Genomic DNA, 25,596 nt, shown 5'->3' on the forward strand with positions numbered 1-25,596 from the left:
AAAAAAAATTTATCATTAACTATACACATTGTTACATCATTGTACATTATTGTCGTCGTCGTCGATCTCGTTGATATAGATTGTAGGTGAAGGATTAGTGCATCTGTCACCATTGTATTCTAAGCAAGCTGCAGTGCAGTTTAATCCACTTTTCCTGCACCCACAAGATGCTCCACATCCTGTTTTGCATGAGCTTGGTGCTTCTTTTTCACAAAAGAAGCACATAGTTTTCCAATCAAAATCAATTGAAGTAGCTGTTCGAAGCTTTTTTTTAGGTGAAGAGCATGCAGATGTGGTGTTCTTTTTTTTTTAATTAAGAATTAATGCATCCTTTATTAATATATTTTTGTCTGCATACCGAATGCACGTAGACAAAGTCGCGAGTATTTATATACTGAGAAAGTCCATCCCCTCTTTCCGCAGATGTAGCTTTTAATGATGATATGCCTCTAGTGACTTTTATAATATCTCCTAGTTCAGAGCTTAATTCAGAACTAGATCCGATTTTATCACAAATGAGGCAATCATTGCTTGTACATCAATACTGGATGGTTCACCCATTGCGACACGTGGCTGCAACAACAAATATTAGTAATATTAATAACTAACTTTTACATAATTAATGATTTATATTATTAAATTCTACTATTATATTCTAACTTTTAACATCGATTTATTACAAAATATTTATAACAGTTTTCAAAAGCATGTAATATAAATGAAAAACAAATACCTACTTACGATTTATGCCACTATTTTCAAAGTTTTTAAAACTCAGTAATGTTCAGTAATTAACTTTTATCACACTCACTGCACAATAATATAAACATTAATTTTTAATAAACAAAAATCTGAAATAAATATTTTTCGGAACGCCCGCCATGAACAATACCGAACAGCTGCTGTTATCCCCTCTATTCTCCAACCCGACCTTCATCGGTATATCTGCAGTCCCTAAAGATCCAAGATCAAGTTTTCAAGTTTGTAATAGTTGTTCTTTTTAAAATATGACTTTTGACTAATATAAATCAATGAAAACTCCAAAAAATTAATAATTGTTTATAATAATTTTTTCAAAAAATTGAGAGCGCGAAAAAATTTTTTTTTAACATTTTTCTATATACTATTAAAAACATATTTTCAAGGTTTATATTAAGATTCATTGACTGGCCCTGGATTCCGAGGTATAAACCTTACGGCGCTCCACTATATAGCAAGAATACATTCATTAAAATCTATTACATATATAGAAACAGTTGAGTTATTGACAAATACGGGTACAGAACACATTATGAATGGCAGTAGCTATATTATTACAAAATTCTTTCAAATTTTCCTCAAAAATGATAATGAAAGTGTTTTACATAAAAAACATAACGGAAAGAGGTCAACAACCTCATTTTACATAACAGCTGATTTGATTGTAACGGAATGTATTAAAATATTTTTACATGCAAAAGTTTTTCCTTAAAGTGAGAAGAAATTTAATGTTGTTGTTTCTTTTTTAAGAAACCGCAAACAAACGAAAATCGCCACTATATAATGATCGCAATTTAAATAAACATAATATATTCGTGCAACACTAGGTGCAATTAATCTAGGGTTGTCAATCTTACAATTATAAAAAGTATTGTTCCTCGTATTTAAGCTAAAGAAATATCTATAAACAATGGGTAGTAGATTTTATATCACTTGAAAAATAAAAATACATATTGTCAAACGTGACACGCATGACCAGAAACCCAAAAAATGCAAAAAAAAATATATCATATCGTTATTTGTGCCTTGAATGTCTACCTGCTATCTAAAAAAACAATATCTCAGGTACTGGTATACTAATATGGATATGAGATATGAAAATATCGTTTGTACAATCGACATTTCATTAATGGACAACCCTATTTCCATCGACAAACCGGCACATCCCTACTATAACCTCTCGATTCTCGAACACTCGCTACGGACTCCGTTATTTTTAATTTTAACTCTGGATTCAGTTTTATTGAAGGAATGAATAGTGGTGTTAGCGTGCGAGTATCGTGATTTGTATATTATATTATAGTGGTTGTTTTATCATTGGATATGTAGGTATGTATGTATGTTTGTTTGTGTTACTATACTAAAAATTGTATTGCTTATTTGGGAAACAGTATTGTACGAAATATTATATAAACAAAAACAAAACTTGTAGGTACCTACCCATATTTTGTAACTGAATTTAATTTGTAAATTGTACGTAAAGTCAATTTCATTCATGTTAATATATTTTAGTTTTAATTCAGGTCACACTAAAACTAGAGATAACAAAAGATAATTTAATTTACAATGATTTACGCATAGTTGATTGTTCTGTAAAACAATGAATCATCGAATAAAGTAAATTCTAAAATATTCTAGATTTTTCAAGAGATTAGAAAATTATCGTTTGTACCACATAATTTATATTATAAACTAGCGGTCCGCCCCGGCTTCGCCCGTGGTACATGTTTACGTTTTCTCTACATAAGAACCATCCTCGTACTTCAAGGAATATAATAAAAAAAGAATTATCGAAATCGGTTCAGCCGTTCTCGAGTTATGCGCTTACCAACACATTTTGCGATTCATTTTTATATATAAGACTAGCGGTCCGCCCCGGCTTCGCCCGTGTTACATGTTTACGTTTTCTCTACATAAGAACCATCCTCGTACTTCAAGGAATATAATGAAAAAAGAATTATCGAAATCGGTTCAGCCGTTCTCGAGTTATGCGCTTACCAACACATTTTGCGATTCATTTTTATATATAAGAAGATATAAGAAGATATTACTAGGTATACTATACTAGTTTGTACTTATAATTTATAGAATATAAACACGTGTTTTTTGTTAGTAAAATTAATTACCGGAATAAGAAATGAAGTAAGGTTAAAGTTTATAAAAAAGCAGCCGGCTTCGAAGGTTGAAACTAGTATACAACTTGTAGAGTTTAATGAACTATGATTGAAGGCAAGATGGTCATTCTCGAAATGTATGGTAGATTCTTAATATATTGTAAATGGTTAATCCAATGAATATTATATTATTATATGAGAAGTAAAGTTAATATATTATATCTATTGAAAACTTAGTTTTTGAAGTAAAACTTCTTTAGGCGCGACTAGGGAGTAACTCAGATTTTTTTTCTGACGGAAGTAACGCTTAGTCTGTGTAGTTTCCGCCATTTAAAAATAATAATTCTGATTGGTTGTAAGTATATGTCATATACTACACGCTTCTTGACTTATACGCCAGCTAGTGGCAAATATCATAATCAATTAGGATTATTTATTTTCAAATTTTCAAACGGATCAATTGTGAATAGCAAAGTGAATGAAAAATTCAACAGTTTTAAAAACATTATTTTAAATTGCAAAATTTTTTGAAAATCTCTAAATATACTTGTTTATTTATTACTTTTAAAATAAGTAAATTAAAAATAAAAATAAACATGTTGCGGATTATAATCAATCTATTTTAAATATTGCTGAAGACAAAGTAGTATCCATAGCAACAGATATGTATATAGGTTGTCATTCAGTTGAACAAGAAGCATATGTACGCCAACAATTTCATAAAATGTCAGTTATTGATACAGGAGGATCGCCTTATGAAATCATATTAGTTCTTAACAAATTTTACATTATTACAACCAATATTGATGTATCTGATGGCTTAGCCAACGGTTGTGTTGGAAAGTTAGTGTATATTGAACGTGATGACAGTGATAACATCATACGCTTATGGCTTGAGTTTCCTGGTAAGATAGGAGAGAAAATTAGGAAAAAAGCTGCCCATCATATTCAAACTCTAAACATTAGTTGAACAGCAGTCCCAATTTTACGAAGATCGTCATCTGTACCAATGAATAGAAATAAGACAATATTTGCAAAGAGAAATCACTTTCCATTAGTATCTGCTTGTGCGCTTACAATACATAAGTCTCAAAGTGGTACTTTTGATCAAATCGTTTATGAATACAATAAAAGTCAGCAGCTGTTATATGTAGCATTATCACGAGTAACTGATATAAATGGATTGTTCATTGTCTCAAACACCGATGACAACAAATTTTATCATGGAAGAAAGCGTCCAGGGGGAATAGTTGATTTACAGTGTGAATTTGAAAGACTTTCAAATTCTCGCCTAATAACACAACAGGAAGAATTATATAACCTTGTAAATGAGAGTAACATTACACTATTTTCCTTCAACTGCCAAAGTTTACGTGCTCATGTTTCTGATCTGAATGATAAAGTATTAAAAAGGTCCACATTGCTGTTATTTTCCGAAACTTGGATGAAAAATGACGAACAAATTCTTATTGAAAATTTTTATTGGGTTACCCAATACAAACGACCCAACTCAACTGCTGGTGGAGTAGCTGTATATCATTCATCTACAGATACACTGAACAATGTAACACCAATTCAAAATATTTCACCAACTATATTATCACAAATTTCCGATGAGGTTTCACAAATTGGTGACATCGCCTTGGTTCGATGTGTTAATACGAATGACCAACCTGTGATTATCGTTGTTATTTATATTTCTACAAATACTAGCCTGACAAATATCATAAAATTTATTCATCAGCAATTACTTCACTTCACAATTGAAGGTTCTCGACTTTTAAATAGTAATTATCATGAATTACCGATGATTCTAACTGGAGATTTTAATGTTAATTTTCGCTCTCAGGAATCTCAGCCGTTAATTGATTTTTTAGAAGAAAAATTTGATTTATCTATGAATACTTCTCGACTTCATTCAACAACGCGTTTCGGTACAACGATAGATGCTGTATTTTCAAGAAAAGTAGCAAATTTAGAGAGTAAAATTTATGTTTCACATTATAGTTACCACAAACCTATAATTTCGTACGTAAGAAATTATGATGACATTCAATTACCTGTTTCGAATGAATCACTACATAGTATAAAACAAAGTCGCATTCTCTGTCCCTATTTCCCTATGTCCCTATGTCCCTTTGTACGCTTAAATCTTTGAAACTACGCAACGGATTTTGATGCGGTTTTTTTAATAGATAGAGCGATTCAAGAGGAAGGTTTATATGTATAATAACATCCATTAAATAGTGGAGAAGTACTGTTATTTTTGAGGTTTCTAATGTTATGTCGTAAATAATTACATTTTTTCCGCTTACATTGCAAACGCAGGCTGAACCCTACGAGTTTTATCAAAATAATGTACTAAGTATTGTACACATTGAAAAGGTCTATAGAAAAGTCCGTGATGGCATATGTCTATCTCTTATGGATAAACCACAATAACTTTTTTTTGTCATTTACTTTTTACGACAAATAATGGCTAATTTTCGAAGCGATTTTAACCAATACAACATTAATCCATAACCAATTAAATACCTTGAATACATTGTTCATTTAATATAGCTCTATATGGCCTTTTACACCGTATGATTTAAGTGAATATTTTCGTAGATATTACAGATTTAAAAATTGCGGGACGTAGCGTTTACGGCGGTACCGGCCGGCTGCGCCGGGCCGCTATGCTTTTATATACAACGCGACGTGCACAGTTTTTCTGTAGTGTATTTAGTATCAGCATTGCACCCGTGCGAAGCCGGGGCGGGTCGCTAGTAATATTAATATAACATTTAAATAATCTTTGTAAAGCACATGAATAATAAATATAATTAAATTATAATATAATATTTATTTATTTAAGTTAATATTTAATCATTTCAGTGATATATGTCGTCAACGCCAAAGAAGTTTTACTTCAATCGCGCGTAAAGGTTACACGCACACACTTTTTTTTTTTATAAGTAGGGCTTTTTAGTATTTTTAAAGCCCATTTAATTGCTTCCTGTGTTAAACAATAGAACTAAATCTATAGTTTTAATAGGTATCATTACAGTTGAAAATAACCATCGTTATCTACAAAAACTATTTATAACTATGTTAAAAAATAATAAATAAAACATTCAGACTTCATTGTTGGAAATATCTCCAAAATCTTTACTAAATACTAGTAAATCATAAAATAGTACAAAACTGTGTACCATCTATACTATCAGACAAAAACTCAAAGCTGTATCTGTAATAGTTACTAAGGCCGATAACACACGAGCGTTTATATTCAAAACATGTGCTATTGTATGAATAATAAATTATAAATATATTGATTCATTCAAATTAACATGTTTCGACTGTTACAATGTACATTAACATAATTTTTTAAATGGCGGTAATATTACGTAATTTCATTCGACGTAATTCTATATTTAAAAACTTTGTGAGCGTGGTAGACAGTCAGAATCACGTGTTAAATCAGAAGAAATCTACTACTGTACGTCAAATTTGTTCAAGCATTATTTATATTATATTCTTTCATGTTTTTGAATAAGTAATAATAGTAGGATTTAAAAGGAGTTCTTAAAAGCGACTCCTTGACTACCTACTTTTCACTACCTACTTTATTTTTACTTAGTACTCATGTGGCCCTGAAGCCCAACATATATTGCAGTGTCACTTGGTTAAATTAATATTATACACACCAAATTCCTTATTCTTCTTTTGAGAAATAACATTTTGCATAAGTATACCCTTATACTATGAACTCTGTGTAAATATTTGTAAGTCTTCAACGTAAGATTTGAAGTTCCTTGAAAAGGAAAACTGGTAAATTTTAAAAACTGTTTCTATAGAATTTTGAACATTGAGTGATTTTTATGAATAAAATGTTGATAGTCTATAGATACATATCACTACATAGTATAAAACAAAGTCGCTTTCTCTTTCCCTATGTCCCTATGTATGCTTAAATCTTTAAAACTACGCAACGAATTTTGAAGCGGTTTTTTTAAATGTATAATTTTTAAAATATTATAGATTTAAAAATTATAAACAGAGGCAATGAAGGCACAAAATATGTACAATACACCAGAATGATTTATACAAACGTATCAGATAATTATGTGGCTCCAGCCAGATTGATTCTATCTAAATTCCAAGCTATTAATTTCATCTACCTAGTTATATAATTTATGGATTTTCTCATGTGTTTATTGCTTCTTAATATAACTTCTATGAATTCATCAAAAACGAGTTATTTATAGCATTGGTATTTTGTGGGAAACCGTTTGATTATGTTTTTTTTCTCATTTATTGATGTAGTCACGTGGCTTATTCGTCTTGACGTTTTTATTATTGTCTTAGGTCATAGCGTGCTATAAAATTATCTATTTTTGTACTAGGGAAGATATAATGCAATGCCAAGGTTACAAATAACGATCAATCTCGAACACAACTGTTTTAATAAATAAAATATATAAGTATGTATATATTTTACATATTCCTGTACACATTTTGTAGATATTGGTCATTTCAGATCTGCTTATTCCTCAGGGGCTTAAATCAGCTGCAATTATAAGGAGTATGGAGTGACCACTTCAGAAATAATTCGACAAGAAGAGAGACGCGTTAACTTTTTAAATGACTACAAAATTCACGAAATTGATTTAGACATCGACCAAGTTGATAAATAAAATATAAATATCTAGATTGGTTCCACATATTTTTAAACGTTTTTAGAGTTATGACAAATATGTATTGAGTAGGTAATACGATTACGAATCTATATAATATGTTTTCTTCAAATAATTTGTAAATGATATCTACCAATCGACGTTTATGAGCTTCGTCTCTAAAACGCCTAAACGTAGCGAATTCGCAATATAACAGTGATTACGCGATCTTATGCTACATTATGAAACAAATATTACCGCTCCAGTTACGATACACGCAACTTTGATATCAAGTTACAGGCAATAGAGATTCAATTGCAATGCAAATATTCGCTGTTATTGCGGTCGAGGCCACATATCGACACGTTAACCCTTCCAGGGGTTAAATTTGAAAAATTGCGTAGATCTAAAATGTCGTAAAATACACTTGTTAAGTTATGTTTGAAACTTTAATTATTGTTAATGCAACGAAAGTGAATTGTGAATATTCGACCATATAAAATGAAGTTGAAATAAGAACGTGGACATTTTGGTCTGTTTCAGCTCATTAAAGTAAATCGTATTCATCAAATAATATTTGACACGAACCATTGAAGATAGGTAGGGTCTATCCTATTCTGATTTGCATCGCATAATAAATTGTTTTTTCAATTTATCTGCGCATGTCGATAACATCACCACCGCTAAACGGTGAAGGAAAACATCGTGACGAAACCGACATGTCGAAGAATCAAAAGTTCGATGACATGTGACATCTGCCAACCCGAACATGGCCAGCATGGTGGATACCTGTAACCCCATAAGAGGCCCGTGTCCCAGCAGTGGCAACATAATATATAGACTGATGATGATGATGAGAACCCATCCCGCAAAATTCAAAACATCAAACAAAATTCTACGTTGGCACAATAATAAATTCATTCATTCATTTCTCCCAAATCGACCCTGAAAATACTTAACTGTCACGCACGACCAGCCACATTGTAACAGACTATACAAATACACTAACACGTAGGTATCTATCAGGAAGTTAACAGAAGCTTATAGTATCTAGTACATTTTAAGGTTACTTTTTTGGGCAAGGGGCATGATCATCCGAAAAGGTCATGCCTTTCACTAAATATGGAAAATATTAAACGTATAATTAGATGTCTTAAATGCAATATGCAAAGGTAACGTGTATACGTTTTGACTAATAATAATAGTTTAAAAAAAACTAAAAAACACGCTTTTTTATAGAAAACCGAACTATAAAATAGAAAATTTTTATCAAATTAGTGTATTATCATCGGTCCTCAATAAATCTACAAAGTTTGAACGAAATCTGGCCGTTTAAAGTGGGTAAAAATCGCGCCCAAAGAAGTCGGTTACAAACATACAGGTGAAGCTAATATAAAGCGTGTAAAAATACAGTTGTCACTTTACTTTTACTATCTTGCCAGGTTTATATTTCCTAGGCGCTTTAAATTTACAAATTTACACAATTAATTAATTACTGCGTAACGAAATAAGAAGAAATGTATTGATCGTCTGTATCAATACATTTCTTCTTATGTCGTGGGTATTCTGTAGAGTTCTCTTTGTTTTTATTGCAATCACTAGAATTCCGCCCGCGGCTTCGCCCGCGTTTTCAAAGGAAAACCCGCATAGTTCCCGTTCCCGTGGGATTTCCGGGATAAAACCTATCCTATGTGTTAATCCAAGTTACCCTCTATATGTGTGCTAAAATTCATTGTAATCGGTTCAGTAGTTTTTGCGTGAAAGAGTAACAAACATCCATACAAACTTTCACATTTATAATATTAATAGGATTTTAGTGAAGTTTATACATACCCCTATGTTCAGACTTCAGCCATAGGTAAAAGCAGGGACAACCGGAACAGTCTTGAAACTCAGTTCTTGGAACAGTCGGTACCTTTAAGCGGCTCCAAAAGCGCTGCTTTTCAGAGGAGTCCGTAAGTATGTTTTCGGATTTATCCTTTCACCTTATTCGTCTTAAAAACCTGTTAACAAATTAAAATTTGAAAATAAAAACATTAGCTTATTTATATATGGGTATCTACCTTCTAAAAAGTTTAATTTACTTATCCTACCGTTGCTAGAACTAGTGGTTAGGGAGCCAGGTGCAATTTTGGTTAACTATTTCCTCTCAAGAGATAATTCGTCAGACGCATGAGAGTATAGTATTATAAAGCCTCGTGAACGTCAGCTGGCGCTTGGTTGGGGGGGTGAGCGGTTGTAGCCTCCCACGCACATAGGAAAAAAAATACATTCATTCATTCATTTCCTCTCAGCTAAAAATTTGTCAAATTGTAGCTAACCCAATATCTCAACGAAAAAAAATAGTCAGCTGGTTACAACATGGTGTATTATACGTCAGCTGGTGTCTCGAACATGAAAGTTAAATTTAAAGAAAAATTTATTTTCCGTTATTTCCTCTCAAACAAAAATTTACCTGATGATAGCTTATATGTAACTGTGGATAAATATATATGTCAGCTGGCTGTATCTTGGTGGAAAAACCGTCAGCTGACACGGGAGGCTACAACCGCTCTTCCCCCCAACCGAGCTCCAGCTGACGTTCACGAGGCTTCATAATACTATACTTTGATGCATTTTACTAATTACCGCTTGAAAGGAACTTGGTCATAAAATCTGCTGCTGGCTCCCGGACCATAGGAAATTATACCATCTTCTGTAGATATGCTAAATATCTATGACCTCCCTACAAATGTGAATTTGTGTTGATTGTTTTGTCCTTCCTTCATAAAATAGAGTTTGACGATCAAACTGTCATATTTATGTAATATGTAGGTACCTATAATGTTGCAAATTAATAATTTTATTTGCAACGTCATGTTCCCTATAAATATATTATTTATCACATAAGCAAAGAAAATAACACGTGCTAATTATTAGAATAAAACTGTGAAGGTAGTTGTTTATTCTTTATCTTATTGGTAACACCATAGATGACATATTAACTCAGTCTGTCCGTCATCGCCGTAAGAGTAACACGTTTAAAATGTGGAGAAATAGATTACTAGCATTAGTAGTGTTTTGTGAATATTTCTGAATATTTAAACAGAAATTTCGAGAGACAGTTGTGTTATTTGTTGTAAGTACCTCTAAATTACTATCAATAGACAAAATTCATGTTGTCAATATATTTGTTTCTTTGTTTTCTTCCATGTAAGATATTATTACCATTTTTATAACAATCATAGTGAGATGTTACGATATACCATATTACTAGCTTTCAGCCCGCGGCTTTGCCCGCTTTGTCTAAAACCTAATAAATTATATACTTAAACAGCTTCCTCTTGAATCACTCTATCTATTAAAAAAACCGCATCTAAATCCGTTGCGTAATTTTAAAGATTTAAGCATACAAAGGGACATAGGGACCGAGAAAGCGACTTTGTTTTATACTATGTAGTGATGTAGTGATTCGCATGCATGCCTTAACAAAGAAAATAAAGTGTATGAAACAAATTTTAGATTTTACGTTTTCTAATCGATGATTATCGAATAACCTAATATGTATTATACATACTAGAATCGACGATCTAATGGAATCGACTTCTTTCAGTTGAATATTTAGGTCTTTTATTGTATTTAAAATCCGATACCCATATCATAATATTGTTTAACATGATTTAGGTATGTGTTATTGCGAAGTCTCATAAATTGTACGAAGTCAATTTAGAATTAATTTAGATAGATGATAGAAACATTTAATTGAAGATTTTTCTTAGAATATCTCGTGTACTGAACTATAAATACATTAATTCCTAAACTAGAGTAGTTTCTAAAGGTAATTATTTTTATTAAGTTCGTAAAAGTACATGCGGAAGTAAATGGTTTTACTCCCTACGTTAAAATTAGGGAATGCAATCCCGATCCCGCGGGATCCCGATCTCGCGAGATCTCGTGTAATTTTTCGGGATCAATCCCGACGCATCATATGACGAGATCCCGTTCGAGATTGACGGGATTGGGCGGCAAGGAAAAGTTAGGCTCTTCAATGAATAATCGTATCTCCGGGCGTTGCACAAAAGCAACTGCAGTGCTGATATATTTGAAAAATCCGAATAATTATCAAGAGGACTTGGAGCAAAGGAGAGGCAACGGGATTAATCAATTACCAAGCAAGTATGTTATTAGAAAAGAAATAAAAAATATAATCACACGATTATATCATAAAGAACTAAACCAAGCAGATATTAATACGGCAGTACTAATCGAAGATGACTTGCCTCTTTCAATGATTGCAGAAGATTTGAATTTACGTGCTGCACAAACTAATAAATCGCTTCAAGAGGAATAAGAAGAAACTCTGCGAGCTTCTAAAAGTCCTTTCGCACGTATATCCACGTCCACGAGCTTAGACAAATTAGAATCTACCTACCATTACAAAATAAATGAATTTGTTTGAGTGTGGAGGAACAAGGGGGCGATTTTTGCAGTTTGCATATAATTGCTTCGCCACGCTGTTGCCAACCAGCGTTGAGTCGGAGAGGGCATTCTCAGCAGCGGGGTACATTGCAACGGACATTAGATGCCGTTTAGTAGATTAAACTATTAATATCCTTTGTTTTTTAAGGAGTCATTTTCAAAATAACTCTTTTTCCTAATTCCCTTGAAATAAGCTTATTGTTTTGATTACCTAATTTACCTACGTTAATTTCCTTACAACCTGATTATATAAATTTAGTTGGTAAGATTAAAGAATAAAGGTTTTTATTATTTTCTTTCGAGTAATATCAAATATGTTATTTTAGTTAACCTCACTATCACAAACAAGTAGTTATTAGCTTTTTCAGTTATCTGAATTCAAAATTTTTTTAAATTAGACGGGATCCCGAAAATTCCGGGATCCCGCGGGATTGATATTTCTAATCCCGCGGGATCCCGAATTTGCAATCTCGAGTCGGGATTGCATTCCCTAGTTAAAATTAACTACTGACCTTTACCAAGGACAGTTCTATAGCAATGTTTGTAATTATTATAACCTATATATTAAATTATGTATAAAGGTTTTCAAAAACCTAATTTCAATAGGATCTATTTTCACGGGAAAATTCTTGCACTGAAATCGCAAGCATTGTTAAAATATATAGGTAATTAAAAGGAAATTTAATAATTATCTTTTTTAACAATGCCATATAACGTACATAATATTAAAATAGTATAAAAATATAACTATCTTACCATTACGGTTATATACCAAAACGGTACGAACATTTTTCACTAAAAAGTTCATCACAATCGATGATCACAATATTAAAAGTGAATAAGTCACACGCAATTGTACACGCAACATACTAAATTAAGAAATAAAATGTATCGAATATTACTTATTTGTATAAAATCAATCAATTATTATAAAACAAAAAAGTGAACATTAACTACATTCTAATTTTCAAGATCAGCTTCTATTTTTAAATAATTTCCATTGACAATAAACAAAAATGTAGCATAGCATAGATACAAAAATTCCACTACTGCGTAAATAATGAAAAACAAAATGGCGACCTCCCGTTGTTAATGAAATCGGTCGCTCTAATTATAGAGTTGGCAAAAGTAGGGAATATCTTTCCGTACGAGCGGCCAGGAAATATTGCAACGAGTAATTAATGAATAATAAAATACATGTCGGGAGATGGATATACTTACTCATAAAGATATGAACTTGGCCTTGACAATATAAAATAATCTGTCATTGAACCTGACCTTTATTAAAAAAAAAACATCAATCATCCTAATAGAAAAGTAAACTGTAGTTCACGACCTATCCTCAAACTTTCGCTGATTCGGAGGAGTTAGGTTACAAAAATAGTGAATTTAATTGTCATAATATATTTTTAATCTATACATAGAAAAACATCTGTGGTATCCGTTTTTAAAAAAGTGTTTAAAAAAAATACCGTCTATGGTCTAAAAACGAGATGACGCGCCTTGCGCGCCATAGTTTGAAATTTAAAATTCGAACTCTGCATTATATTTGCGAAATTTGAAAACAAAACATTTTTCAAGGCTTATTTAAATGTTTATGTATATTTAAGATAAACGTGTTAAATATAATTGATGAAGTTAGCAAGTTTTCAGTTTCGGTGTGTTGTATTCTCGTACTTAGTGGGTAAATACAAAACTTCTTTAACCTGAAGAAAGCTATATTTTTCGTGTGTGATATTTTTTTGACCAGAGACCGATAGTTGCATGTATGTATTCTTTTCTTTTTTTTATAATAATTTGTGTATTTAAGTACATATTGTGTAGATTGAACTTTCTACGCCACGGCTTTTCTTGCGTACATTGACTTACCGTGTTTTATAAGAAAATAGGCATTCCATATTTCATATAAACTTCTATACTAATATTGTATAGAGGAAAGGATTGTAATTATGTATGTATGTATGGTTTTCACGCATAAACTACTGGACCGATTTCAAAAATTCTTTCACCATTAGAAAGCTGCATCTTCACTGAGCAACATAGGCTATATTGCATTTTCAAAAAAAATTAGGGATCCTTAACAAAAATGCAATAATGTAACCCAAGGTATAAAAAATTCCTTAATAAAAATTCTGTCATCGCGTGCGCTGCGGAATCTATTCCTTAAAGTACGAGGATGGTTCTTATGAAAAAAAAAACGTAAACATGTAGGTACCACGGGCGAAGCCGGGGCGGACCACTAGTAATACATAATATGGTTAGTTCCACAAACGACAGAAACAATACAGCAAATGAAGTTACCCAACTAATAAAGAATTTTCAACACCAAGAATCCATCATTCTAATATCAAAATCTAAATATATTTTTAGTGATTCAGATTCGAAATACGTTTTCGTAATAAATTTGGTAAATAAACAGACAGTCAGAATGATTTAAACGATTTTAATATTACTATGACTGTATCTCTTTTATTCAAAGGAAAATTTCATAACACAGAAGGTCAATGACTCTTCGCAAATATTTTGAACTGTAGGTATTACATTTATGGTTGGTGCCAAAAATTCGCGTGATTTTCATCGAATCACTGTTGATGGGGAACTCTTGTTAGGTGTGTAATAGTTTAATTTGTTTATTGTGATTTTAAATCTGTTCGTGAAACAGGTCAAATATAAATACGAAAAATACTCGATAACTGAAGCAAACCGTTTATTTGTACAGTATCGCACGTGAACGACTGAGTCAAATTGAATGCAGTTTTTGTTTAGGTTTAGATCAAATTAAACAATATTATTATTGATGTAAGTACATACCTACTTATTATTATTGATTTTGTTTTGATAATCGTTTGTGGCTTATGATTTCAATATTATCTATACGATTTTACTAATTACTATTTATAGTATACTAGAGGTCTGCCCCGGCTTCGCCCGTGGTACATATTATTATTTCGCAATAAAAGGTAGCCTATGTCCTTTCTCGGGTATCAAAATATCTCCATACCAAATTTCATGCAAATTGGTTCAGTAGTTTAGGCGTGATTGAGTAACAGACAGACAGTTACTTTCGCATTTATAATATTAGTATGGATGGTAGAAATTAATGAATGGGATAAAATTTATTTTTCTATAGGTCAATGGAACGCTAAGAATATGTGATTCAACAATGCCAATAAAACCATTAAATATATAGATTAAACACGGAAATTATATAACTATTGTTAAATATATATTGATTTGTGTTTTTGTTATACCACGAAATACGAATAACTTATTAGTGTAACGTTTCCTTGTAAGTTTCAAATTAATTTGTTTTTTAGTTTGTTTTATAAAAAATATGCAAGCAACAAAACTGTCTTTGAACAGGTGGTAAAAAAAAATTTACCAATTTTAAGTTGCTTTCACAGCTTCATAATATCTAATGATATTAACCTGTTACAGATGACCCGAAATTTTGTGTCAGTGTTTCTACAGGGGTCTTAGTACGCAATGACAAAAAGAAAAATGATGGTCAGAACGCTGATACCGGATACCTTAAGATACTGTAATTTCACCGTGTGTGACGCGCTTAAGGAATATGGCACACTTCAGTTTTATTGTTTTATTCGTATAGATTAAAGATGGGTAATCTTTAATAAACACGCATAAAATGTCTTTATCTAATCAGTTTTATTACAGCTATCTAAGAGATTATATAATTGAGATAATTATCAAAAGCCTAATTGGAACGATAGCTTCTATTAGTGTCTAATCTGACGGCTGATTATGTTTAGAATAACATACCTAATTAATATGTGTAATTTTCTTTATCAAATACTAGCCGTTTGTCCCGGCTTCGCCCGGGTTAGCACAAAAAAATCGCCTGGTACAAATATAATAAAATCTGTAGAGTCTTTTTCAACAAACAAACATAATAATGTCCCGGTTCCGACCTTTATGTATGTTATTTTTGTACATTAAGCTTGTGAACTACAAGACTGACAAGTTTCTTCAAAATTCGTTTATTAGTTTTGGCATCATAGTAATAACTAATAAACATTCGTACTAGGGATGTAACGATACATGATTTTGCCGATACGATACCGATACCGATATTTGAAGTAATGTATCGGCGATACCGATACCGATACCGATATCGATGGCTTGGTAGAAAAATAAATAGTGAATTATGCATAAAAAGTTACCAACATTTAACAGAGACAACTGTTAATCGTTTTCTTTTAAATAAAAATGCCAAATCAAAAAACAACAAAACCATTTATTTTAGTATGTATTATTATTTTACAAAGTCAGTTAAACTTTAAGTAATACACATACAATCAGTACCTAATAAAAGTTTACTATTGGTTTTTTCCTCCCGCATCGTTCATTGGGCGCGGGTTTTTGAATTTTTTGATATAAAAAAAATTGGTTGTTTGTAAAGTAGGTTTACGATCGAGATGTTTACGTGATAACATAATGCAGTGGCAGCGCTCGAGATGAAACGGGAGTTCGGTCCGTCTCTCTCTCGTTATACCTGCGATCGCGCTCGTGAGGTTTTGGTGTGACACAAGTTTATGAACATGTCACCCGACTAAAACGATTTTAAAAACGTTATCACGTTAAAAATTAAAAAAAAATCAAAATTATTTATTTCTTTACATAAACAAATTTGTGATTGGAACACTCCTAGTAAGCAAATAAAATGCTTGTGTCAGGAGGTTCCGCTCTTCCTTAACACTATTACAGAAACAGAAATAAAACAATATGAATGAATACAATGCAAAAACATAAAAGAAAAGAAAGAATTTAATAAAAAGATATCGGTATCGGTTGATTTATTATCGGCGATACCGATATATCGGCTTGCCGATTATATCGGCCGATATATCGGTATCGGTATCAGTATCGTTACATCCCTAATTCGTACCATCTTTTCATTAAAATTTACATATTTTTGCATTAAAATTATTAGAAAGAAAAACATTTATTTGACAACACAGCGTGACACATCAAAAAGTAGACAATAAAGAAAAGAATACATACAAATAACACAAAAAATTCAACACGAAAAAAAATAAAAAATATTAAAACAAATTGTGCCCGCAGTACCGCCAAAAAGGACCTAGTTCAGCTTGTGCCAGGCATGAGCCTAGCGCTGGTTTTCAACTAGAACCTAGTTTCGACTCACGGATGTGAAGCGACGCAATAATAATAATTAATTAAAAATAATGTGATAAACATAATATTACATACATATATATCATACCGTGAAAAAACGTACCCACACAAACATCCAAATAAAAAGTTCTATAAAATAAATAGACTTAAGATAGGATTGACCCATACCAATAGATAAAAAAAAAACAAAAACGAAAAAATAAGCATTGGACATTAATCTAACCTTCGCTGTTCATCGATTAAGTAGTTCTTAAGATGTTTTTTGAATGTATTAATGTTTAACAATAACCTAATCGGTGGCGGCAAGTCATTCCATATTTTCGATGCTGCATAGCGGAAGCTGCCTCTAAAAGTGGAAGTACTATGTTGAGGAATGATAAGTGGCTGAGCACAGCTTCTGCATGCAACATCTCGACTGCTCGTTGTCCAGCTGAGCTTTTCGTACAGATATATAGGCATACGGGTCTTGGCAATACCGAACATGAGACAGGCCAGATGTAGTTGGCGTCTTGCTTGTAGTTTAAGAACACCCTGCTTATTTAGGAAAGGTGTGACATGTCTACGTGGTGGTATAGTGTAGCAGTACCGTGCACACGCATTCTGTACTCTTTGTATCAGCCGATCTGTTCTGGCCAGGAGACGTGGACCATAAACAGTATCAGCGTAATTAAGTTTTGAAAGAACTAGAGACTCCACCAGACGTACTCGAAGATCCTCAGACAAGTATGGACGCACTCTATATAAGGTTCTCAACCGGAAAAAACAATTACGAACCACATCGGTTACGTGCTTTTCGTACCTTAATGAGCTATCGACATACAAGCCCAGATTTCGTGCCTCGTCAACTTTTTGGATTGCCTTACCCATGAGCTTGACGTCAAAAGATGGTAGAGATTTAATATGCTTTTTTGAACCGAATAACATATACTTCGTCTTGTCAGGATTCAGCACTAATGCATTGGTCTCAGCCCATTCTGCAATACTTGCGAGGTCATCGTTCAAGTATTTAACGGCATTGTGTAAATCAGTGGGGAAGAATGAAATGTATACCTGAGTGTCATCGGCATAAATATGAAACTTACAATTTTTAATAGAATTTATTATATCAGCTGAGTAAAGAATAAATAAAATAGGGCCCAAAATAGAGCCTTGGGGCACACCTCTTTCAAGTAGGCTAAAACTTGACAATTGGATACTGCCATCATCCGACCGAATTTCAACCCTCTGTTGTCGATTAGATAGATAACTATGAAACCAGAGCACTGTACTCTGGCTAAAACCATAATAATGTAGTTTCGACAAAAGCAGGGGAATATTAATACAGTCGAAAGCTCGGGAAAAATCAAGCAATACAAGGAGAGTGCACATGCCCTTGTCCTGAGCGGCCAATATATTGTCAGTGACGTCCAACAAAGTTGTTGTAGTGCTATGGCACTTTCTGAACCCTGACTGAAACACGGGGAGCAAGTCATTTTTCTCAATAAAGTCTGTGAGTTGCCTACAAACAACTCTTTCTAGTAATTTAGACATACATGGTAAAATACTTATCGGCCTCAAGTCTTTGTAAGAAGTTAGGCTACTTGTTTTAGGTAATGGTCGAACTAATGCCATTTTCCATAAACTAGGAAATATTGACTTTTGTATTGAACTATTTATGATATGGGTTATAGGTTCCAAGGTATAAGGGAGTGTTAGTATCAACATATTCAAATTAATTTTATCGTGACCCTCAGCGTTCGATTTAAGTTTAAGCAAGTACCCAGATACAATGTCTTGAGAAACCGTTGCTAATTCGAAAACCGCCTCGCCATGTAGGTGCGATTCGAAATATGTTATGGTCGTCAAATTAACAATAGCCCTACCTGGGACTTGTAGAAAATGTTGGTTAAGATTATTGGGACAGGACAAATGAGGTGGAAGTACATTTAATTGTTTCCTAGGCAAAACATGGGATTTTATATTGTTCCAAAGAATTTGTGGTTTATCTATTTTATTATTTATATTATGACGAAAAAAGGCAACTTTTTCACTGTGCAAGGAGGACATAACAAGAGATTTCAATTCATGGTAATATTTTTTTTTAGAATCTGTTCTATTTTTTCGATACTTAAGTAATGCATCATCACGTAACTTCATGATGATTTTTATTGTATCAGTTAACCAAGGATGTGGGGGCTCTCTGATTATACTTGTCTTAGTAGGCGCATGTAAATCGAACAATGTAATCATGCACTTTGAAAACGACTCTAATGATTAGTACAGGTACGATTAGTACAGGTACACTATTAATGATTAGTACAGGTGTGCTTTTTGTACATTGTATAATACAATAATAATAGTATGTATAATTCAATATTTGAATATTTTTCTTTTATGCAATATAATTTTAATTTCACCTTATTTTCAATATAATCATCTACATGAAATGATTAAACTAAAATCGTTTATTTCTTAAAGAAAAATACACTTAATTAAGATTTTCCCGTTTCTATTGAGACGTTGCCAATTTTTCATTTCGTTTCGTTTTCGATTCCAACTAAAGTGACTGAATTTATAGAACTAATTTTATTTATGTTCATTACTAGCTTTCCGCTCGCGACTTCGCCCGCTTTGCCTAAAACTTAACAAATTATATAATAAAACCTTCCTCTTGAATCACTCTATCTATTGACTATTAAAGAAACTCCATCAAAATTGTGTTGTTGTAAATATCTAAGGATACATAGGACAGACAGAGAGAAGCGACTTCGTATTCATAATTATATTTCCGTGTTGAATATTTTATATTTTATACTATGTAGTACATATTACATATTTAAATTTTTAAATCAAAGCAGCTGAAAAAGCATATAAAAAGACATGTGGCACTAGGGGACTGCCGCGGTAAAGCTATTGCATAGCATGCCTTCAAGCCACACCTCCGAGCCTGTCGGAGTGGGGAGCGTGAGGATTTTTCGTTACGGAATTTCTCGATTCGGTCCCCGCGCTCAAGGCCCGCGATAGAAGCTATGCAATAGCTTAAAAACCTACGAGTCAAAGAAAACGCATACCTACGTAAAGGAAAATTACACGAAAGCACCTACCTAATAATAGGTACTCAACTATTTATTCAGTGTTCAGGTTATATCACAGTAAATGCTAAACAAATATTCAGTTACCAACACTGAGATATGAATCCCATAATAACTACAATTATCATCGTTATTTTTATAAGATTTTGCTCACTCATTTTGACAATATTTACAATACAGTGTTTTCTTTATTCTTGCGTCAGTTTTGTTATTGATAATTTTATATTATCTTCTGTGTACTCTTATTTAATGATGTACATGGCAATGTGACTTCTTCAGTGAGTTGTTTAATTATACTTAAGATTTTAAATACAAATAACTATGAGAGAAATGTGCCTTCTACCGTTGGTAGCTTTTTGTTGTATTATGTATATTTTTGAAGTGAAACTTCTTTATCGGAGTTGGAAAAAAATTTAGTGTAACATTTTTTCGTTACGAGTGACATTTTTCCGTTACGCGCCATCTTGTTTTTATCCCTACCACGCGTGATTGACCTATTTCTGTAAAGTTGCATACAGTAAATTATTTTTTGAAAAAATAAGGTCATAAAGAAGTTTCACTTTAGTGTGTACATTAGTACACGCACACATTTTTTTTTATTGGTAATAGGGAAGCGCTTGATGAGATGTGGCCTAAGATGGAACGCGCTTCCTTAGAAGGTACCTGTTCACTCTACGCTTAGGCGGTCAGCGAAAATTCAGCTATTCTCGCCTTAGGTGAGGGGTGAGGAGGTCCGCGTTTAGTATGGAATCAACGTGCTCGAAACTAAAAATCGTAAGCGCCATTCACATTTTTATCAAAAAGTGAATGAAAATATTTAGTATTTTCTAAATCTAAAACAGTCACGAAATCGAGAAGGTAAATACCTATGTATTTATGATTTTATACTAATTATTATCGTAAAATACGGTTGTAATGAGCATTTATATGATATTTTAGAGGTAACTTCAGGATTTCTTTTTATCGAACAAAATTTTTCCAATCGTGTTTTGGAAACAGTCGTCCCATCACACATACGTTCTGTAATAAGTACATATTAGAAATTTTAGTGCGAAAAAATTTCAATATTTTCAATTACTTATAGCTCATAGATAACAGTCCAGTCCGTTTTCAGTTTTCACCTACTAAGGGCCCTTAATTTAAATCTGTATTAATTAAATCGGTAATATATATGTAATAGGTAATAACTTTAATCGGTAGTAAAATAAAAATCCACAATATGTTATAGAACTAATATATACCTAGGTACGTACATATTATGTATATCATAAAATGTATTACATATCTAATACCTAAGTACCAATAGCCTAATTATCTTTCGTAAATAGGATGTTGATGATATTGGTGTCGATGTTTCAAATAAGGGTTGTGTTGAACGAATAAATAAATTCAATTTAAATCCGAACCTTATAATACACTCTTTTTATTGATTGAGAACACTTAATAGGTCAGCTTTTTATTTGTATAGCATTAAAAAATAAAAAAAAACAAATGCAATTCTTCTAAGAATAAGAACGTCAATTACCTAGGTCTGTGTGATGTGTCATTTGAAAAATACGAATTACTTAGAAATCCTTATCTACTTTAATAAATATCGGGTATTTTAGTTTTTGTTTGCGTTAGATTATACCAATTTATACCTACTTTTGAATTAACATATATGACGTCATCATATTATGGCGCTGAAACAATCCTATTCTTAGTTTGATCGCATAGTAATACCAGTTATTGAATTAGGTGAGAGATTTTTAAAGCTAAATAAATACTACCTACAGTACGATTCACGAAAGATGACCACAAATGGCGGCCGTCTGCGCACGTACATTCATGAAGAAAAGACAAAATAATATTTTAATGTTGGTTAAATAATTTGTGTAATGTTGTAAACGCTGGTTATGCAATTTAACCAAAAAGTATTTTCTTCATGAGTGTACGTGCGCAGACGGCCGCCATTTGTGGTCACCTTTTGTGAATCGTACTATACATAATTAATTATCAAGTTATAATGTTGTTGCAACGCTACGTGACGCAAAGCTTCAAATTATGTGACGCGTCATCTAACGTCGCAGGAAGCTGATAAACAACATCAAATGACACGTCACCTACGTTTTATCATGTAAACTAATATTATAAAGCTGAAAATTTTTTGATTGTTTGAACGAGGTAATCTCACAAACAACTTGCAGCTCGAATTGAAAAATTGTTTTGTGTTGGATAGTGCATCTATCAAAGTTAGCTATAGGCTATAAATCATCACGTTAAGACCAATTGGAGTGGAGCGATGTGGGAAAAACCGCGGGGCACAGCCAGTTAAAGATATAATAATTCCGTTCCCTCAAAGAAAAGCCGAAATACGTAACTCTGACCTTTGCGTATTTATAGAAAAACATAAAATTGGAATGGACTGAACATTATCTGTGACATTATGTTGACAAGACAATGTGTTTTTACATTATGTCATTATTATCTAGTTTTATTTTTATTTTTTATTTTTCTTATGATGAAACTAAGTATACCAAATAAATTCATATTCAGTATCTATATACAATATTTTAGATATCATAATATCACGGCTATAACATACTTTGGAATGCGTAGAAAACTAAAATGGCGTGAAATTTCAAATATCTTTAAAAAAAACGTTATCCACAGAATATTTTGTGTGATGACGTCGTTAAAAAAGCTAGCTCTCCAGTAAATAAAAGCCGATTAAAAAAAAACAGAGAATTACGCAGTCATTATAAAATTTAAAGCTGAAATGAACACGTAAGAAATAGTGCCAAGCTCCACGACACGATGAGCTGCGCCGGCGCCGCGCCGGGGGCGTGGCGTGACGTAGTGAAATTAAAAATGCTGCAAAAATCACTATTTTACGCGGACAAAGCCGTGGAATAGCGAATAAAGAACGATACTTTGGTTTTTTTTAGTCTTAGTTGTATGTAGGTAAATAGGTATATAACTTGATTACTATTTTGACGAATTTTAAAATCGATTTTAGGTATCTACTGTAAGAAAGCAAGCTTAGGACAATTTCTTAGATCAGCAAGGCTGAAGCCGTTTGGTGTTCGATGTAAAAACAAGTCAATTTGGTCATATTTTGTAATATTATTATAATGGATATTTTGTCTTATATCCTTGCGTTCATCAGGTACTTACTTAATATCTCCGCAGCCTTAAAAATATTTGTCAACTTTTGCAATAAAATTCAAATTGAAAATTGAGTAGGTATCATGTAAAAGTAACATTTTTAGTCTGTAGGAAGAAGCATACTTAAGGTAGGTAGATATTACATTAATAATTAGGTTTTTTTTGTGCACCCATTTTTATTATTCGTACATACAATTGAAATGCATTACAACTATGACTTGTCAAATGATAGCAACCTTGATTTAAAATAAGTAAACCAAGTGTTTCTTAGTATTTGTTAATTGTAACACGGTCCATTGCTTCATCTTCCGGGTTCCAATTTAGATGCAAAAACTTGACGCATTTGATTAGTATTGCACATTAATTGAGTTGGTTGACTGAGCAAAATAAAAAAACGTGGGAAACTTATTTCTTGTATAGAACAAATTTGTCTGTATGTCTGTGTGACTGTAGTTCCGTATTTATCATCTATAAATACGAATTTAACGTCTTAGTTTGCGAGGTCCTTTCGAGATTATTTAAAAAACGGATAGACATGTAATAAAGGTCTTATCTTGAATAGATACCTGTCCAAATAAAAACAATAGTATCTTTTAGTTCTTTAATAATTATTTTGACATTCATTTTAGCCGTTTTCGCTATGGAGCGTGCCAAATAAATTTAAATTTTATGTTACATAGACATTACACACCTAAACGCTATATCTATGATTAAATAATACATATATCTATGCTATATATCTATGAGTAAATAATACATAGACAAACAAATCTTAAATTTTTCAATTACATAACTATGAATAATGTCTTTGTTTAACCAGCTTTTGAACCATGAACGGTGAACCATCTGTAAGCGTGTGCGACAGAACTGATAAGAACTATATTCCAATTAATATTATTTTGCACAAATATGTCATACGATTCTAATGAACTTGCTTATCGAGCACGCGACTCTGATAAACATAATATATGTCATTTGATTGCCTCGACATATCAACATGTGATTGTTTATAATATGTATATCAAACTAGCAAACCGGGCGAACTCCGTTTCGCCACCGGAGACACCTTTTCTTTGCTATAAACCTCACGGAGCCCGTGACCTTTCCAACGAATGCAAAATCGTGGAAATCGGTTCGTGCGTTCTGGAGTTATAGCGTCAGGAAGGAAAACCCGACTTATTTTTATATATATGTAATATACTAATATATTATTAAATATTAATAATTACCAGCTGTACGCCGCGGCTTTACCCGCTTTGCTCCGTTTATCTTAACGTGATGATATAATATGTACCTACAACATTACAATTTGAAACCAACAACCACGCACAAAGTATGTTTTTTATAACTTACCTCGTACTAATTTATAATGTTACTGTCGTGTGTGCGTGTGTTGAAATATATAGGTGCTTTCTTTCTTTCTTTCTAGGAAATATTTTTTCAAATCAGACCCGTGAGTCCTGAGATTGATTATATGTTTATACAATTAGTATAGATAACATGATTTAACAAAGTAAATAGTAATGTTACTTACTAAATTAGATACCCAGGGTTACCTGGGTGAAAATAAATCGAATACACGGTAAATATTTGAACGTGGTTATTTACTATTTAGTTGCCTTGGTAACCTTTTAGATTTATGATATTATTGTCTCCACTTATGTAAAGGCACTGTAAAGGCCACTTCCTCACATCTTATACTCACATATATTGTTAGAATAGGTACCTACATATGTATTCTAAGCTCACATATAAAGCAAATAGCTGTTGTTTAAAATTTAACCCTCTACTTATTAAAAATAAAAAACATAATATTCAAACCAATTTGACATAAAAGCCAAGTGCTACATTATTTTATTTAACCTTTGAATGTTGTTTTTTCAGATGTTATTATAATAAGAATTAGTTGTTTTTAATTTTTATCTTGATTTTGTATACTTCCATTATATTGTAACTTCCATATGGGAACACATGTCCTAAGATAAAACAATTTTATTTATTTTTATTTATTTATTTTTATAAGACACATTTTCATAACTACCTACTACAAAACAAAACATATTTTCTTACGTGAATCTTACATCACTGAGGAAGGAAAAAGAAAAGCATTTTAATTTAATTCAAATGGACATCATTTATCAATTGCTTCGTAATTATTATATTGATTGAAATTTTATTTAATAATTAATAATTGTTTTACAATATGACGGAACTGAGCTATTAAAGTTGCAA

The 25,596-nt window shown here is 32.1% G+C and overlaps 1 protein-coding gene across 1 annotated transcript in view; it reads left to right on the forward strand.

Annotated features, from left to right (window-relative positions):
- Window positions 1-1,961: 1,961 nt before the first annotated feature.
- Window positions 1,962-25,596, forward strand: part of LOC149898002 (trehalose transporter 1-like protein) — a 57,076-nt gene continuing 33,441 nt past the window's right edge. The window contains exon 1 of the mRNA XM_090115891.1: window positions 1,962-2,088. The gene's annotated coding sequence lies outside the window, so the exon portion shown is untranslated. The remainder of the gene's footprint in view (window positions 2,089-25,596) is intronic.

This window comes from Colias eurytheme, chromosome 24, assembly GCF_061535395.1.
Source record: "Colias eurytheme isolate Ceu_HAF_F1 chromosome 24, ilColEury1 Martin Lab GWU primary, whole genome shotgun sequence".
In the NCBI taxonomy this organism is placed as follows: Eukaryota; Metazoa; Arthropoda; class Insecta; order Lepidoptera; family Pieridae; genus Colias; species Colias eurytheme.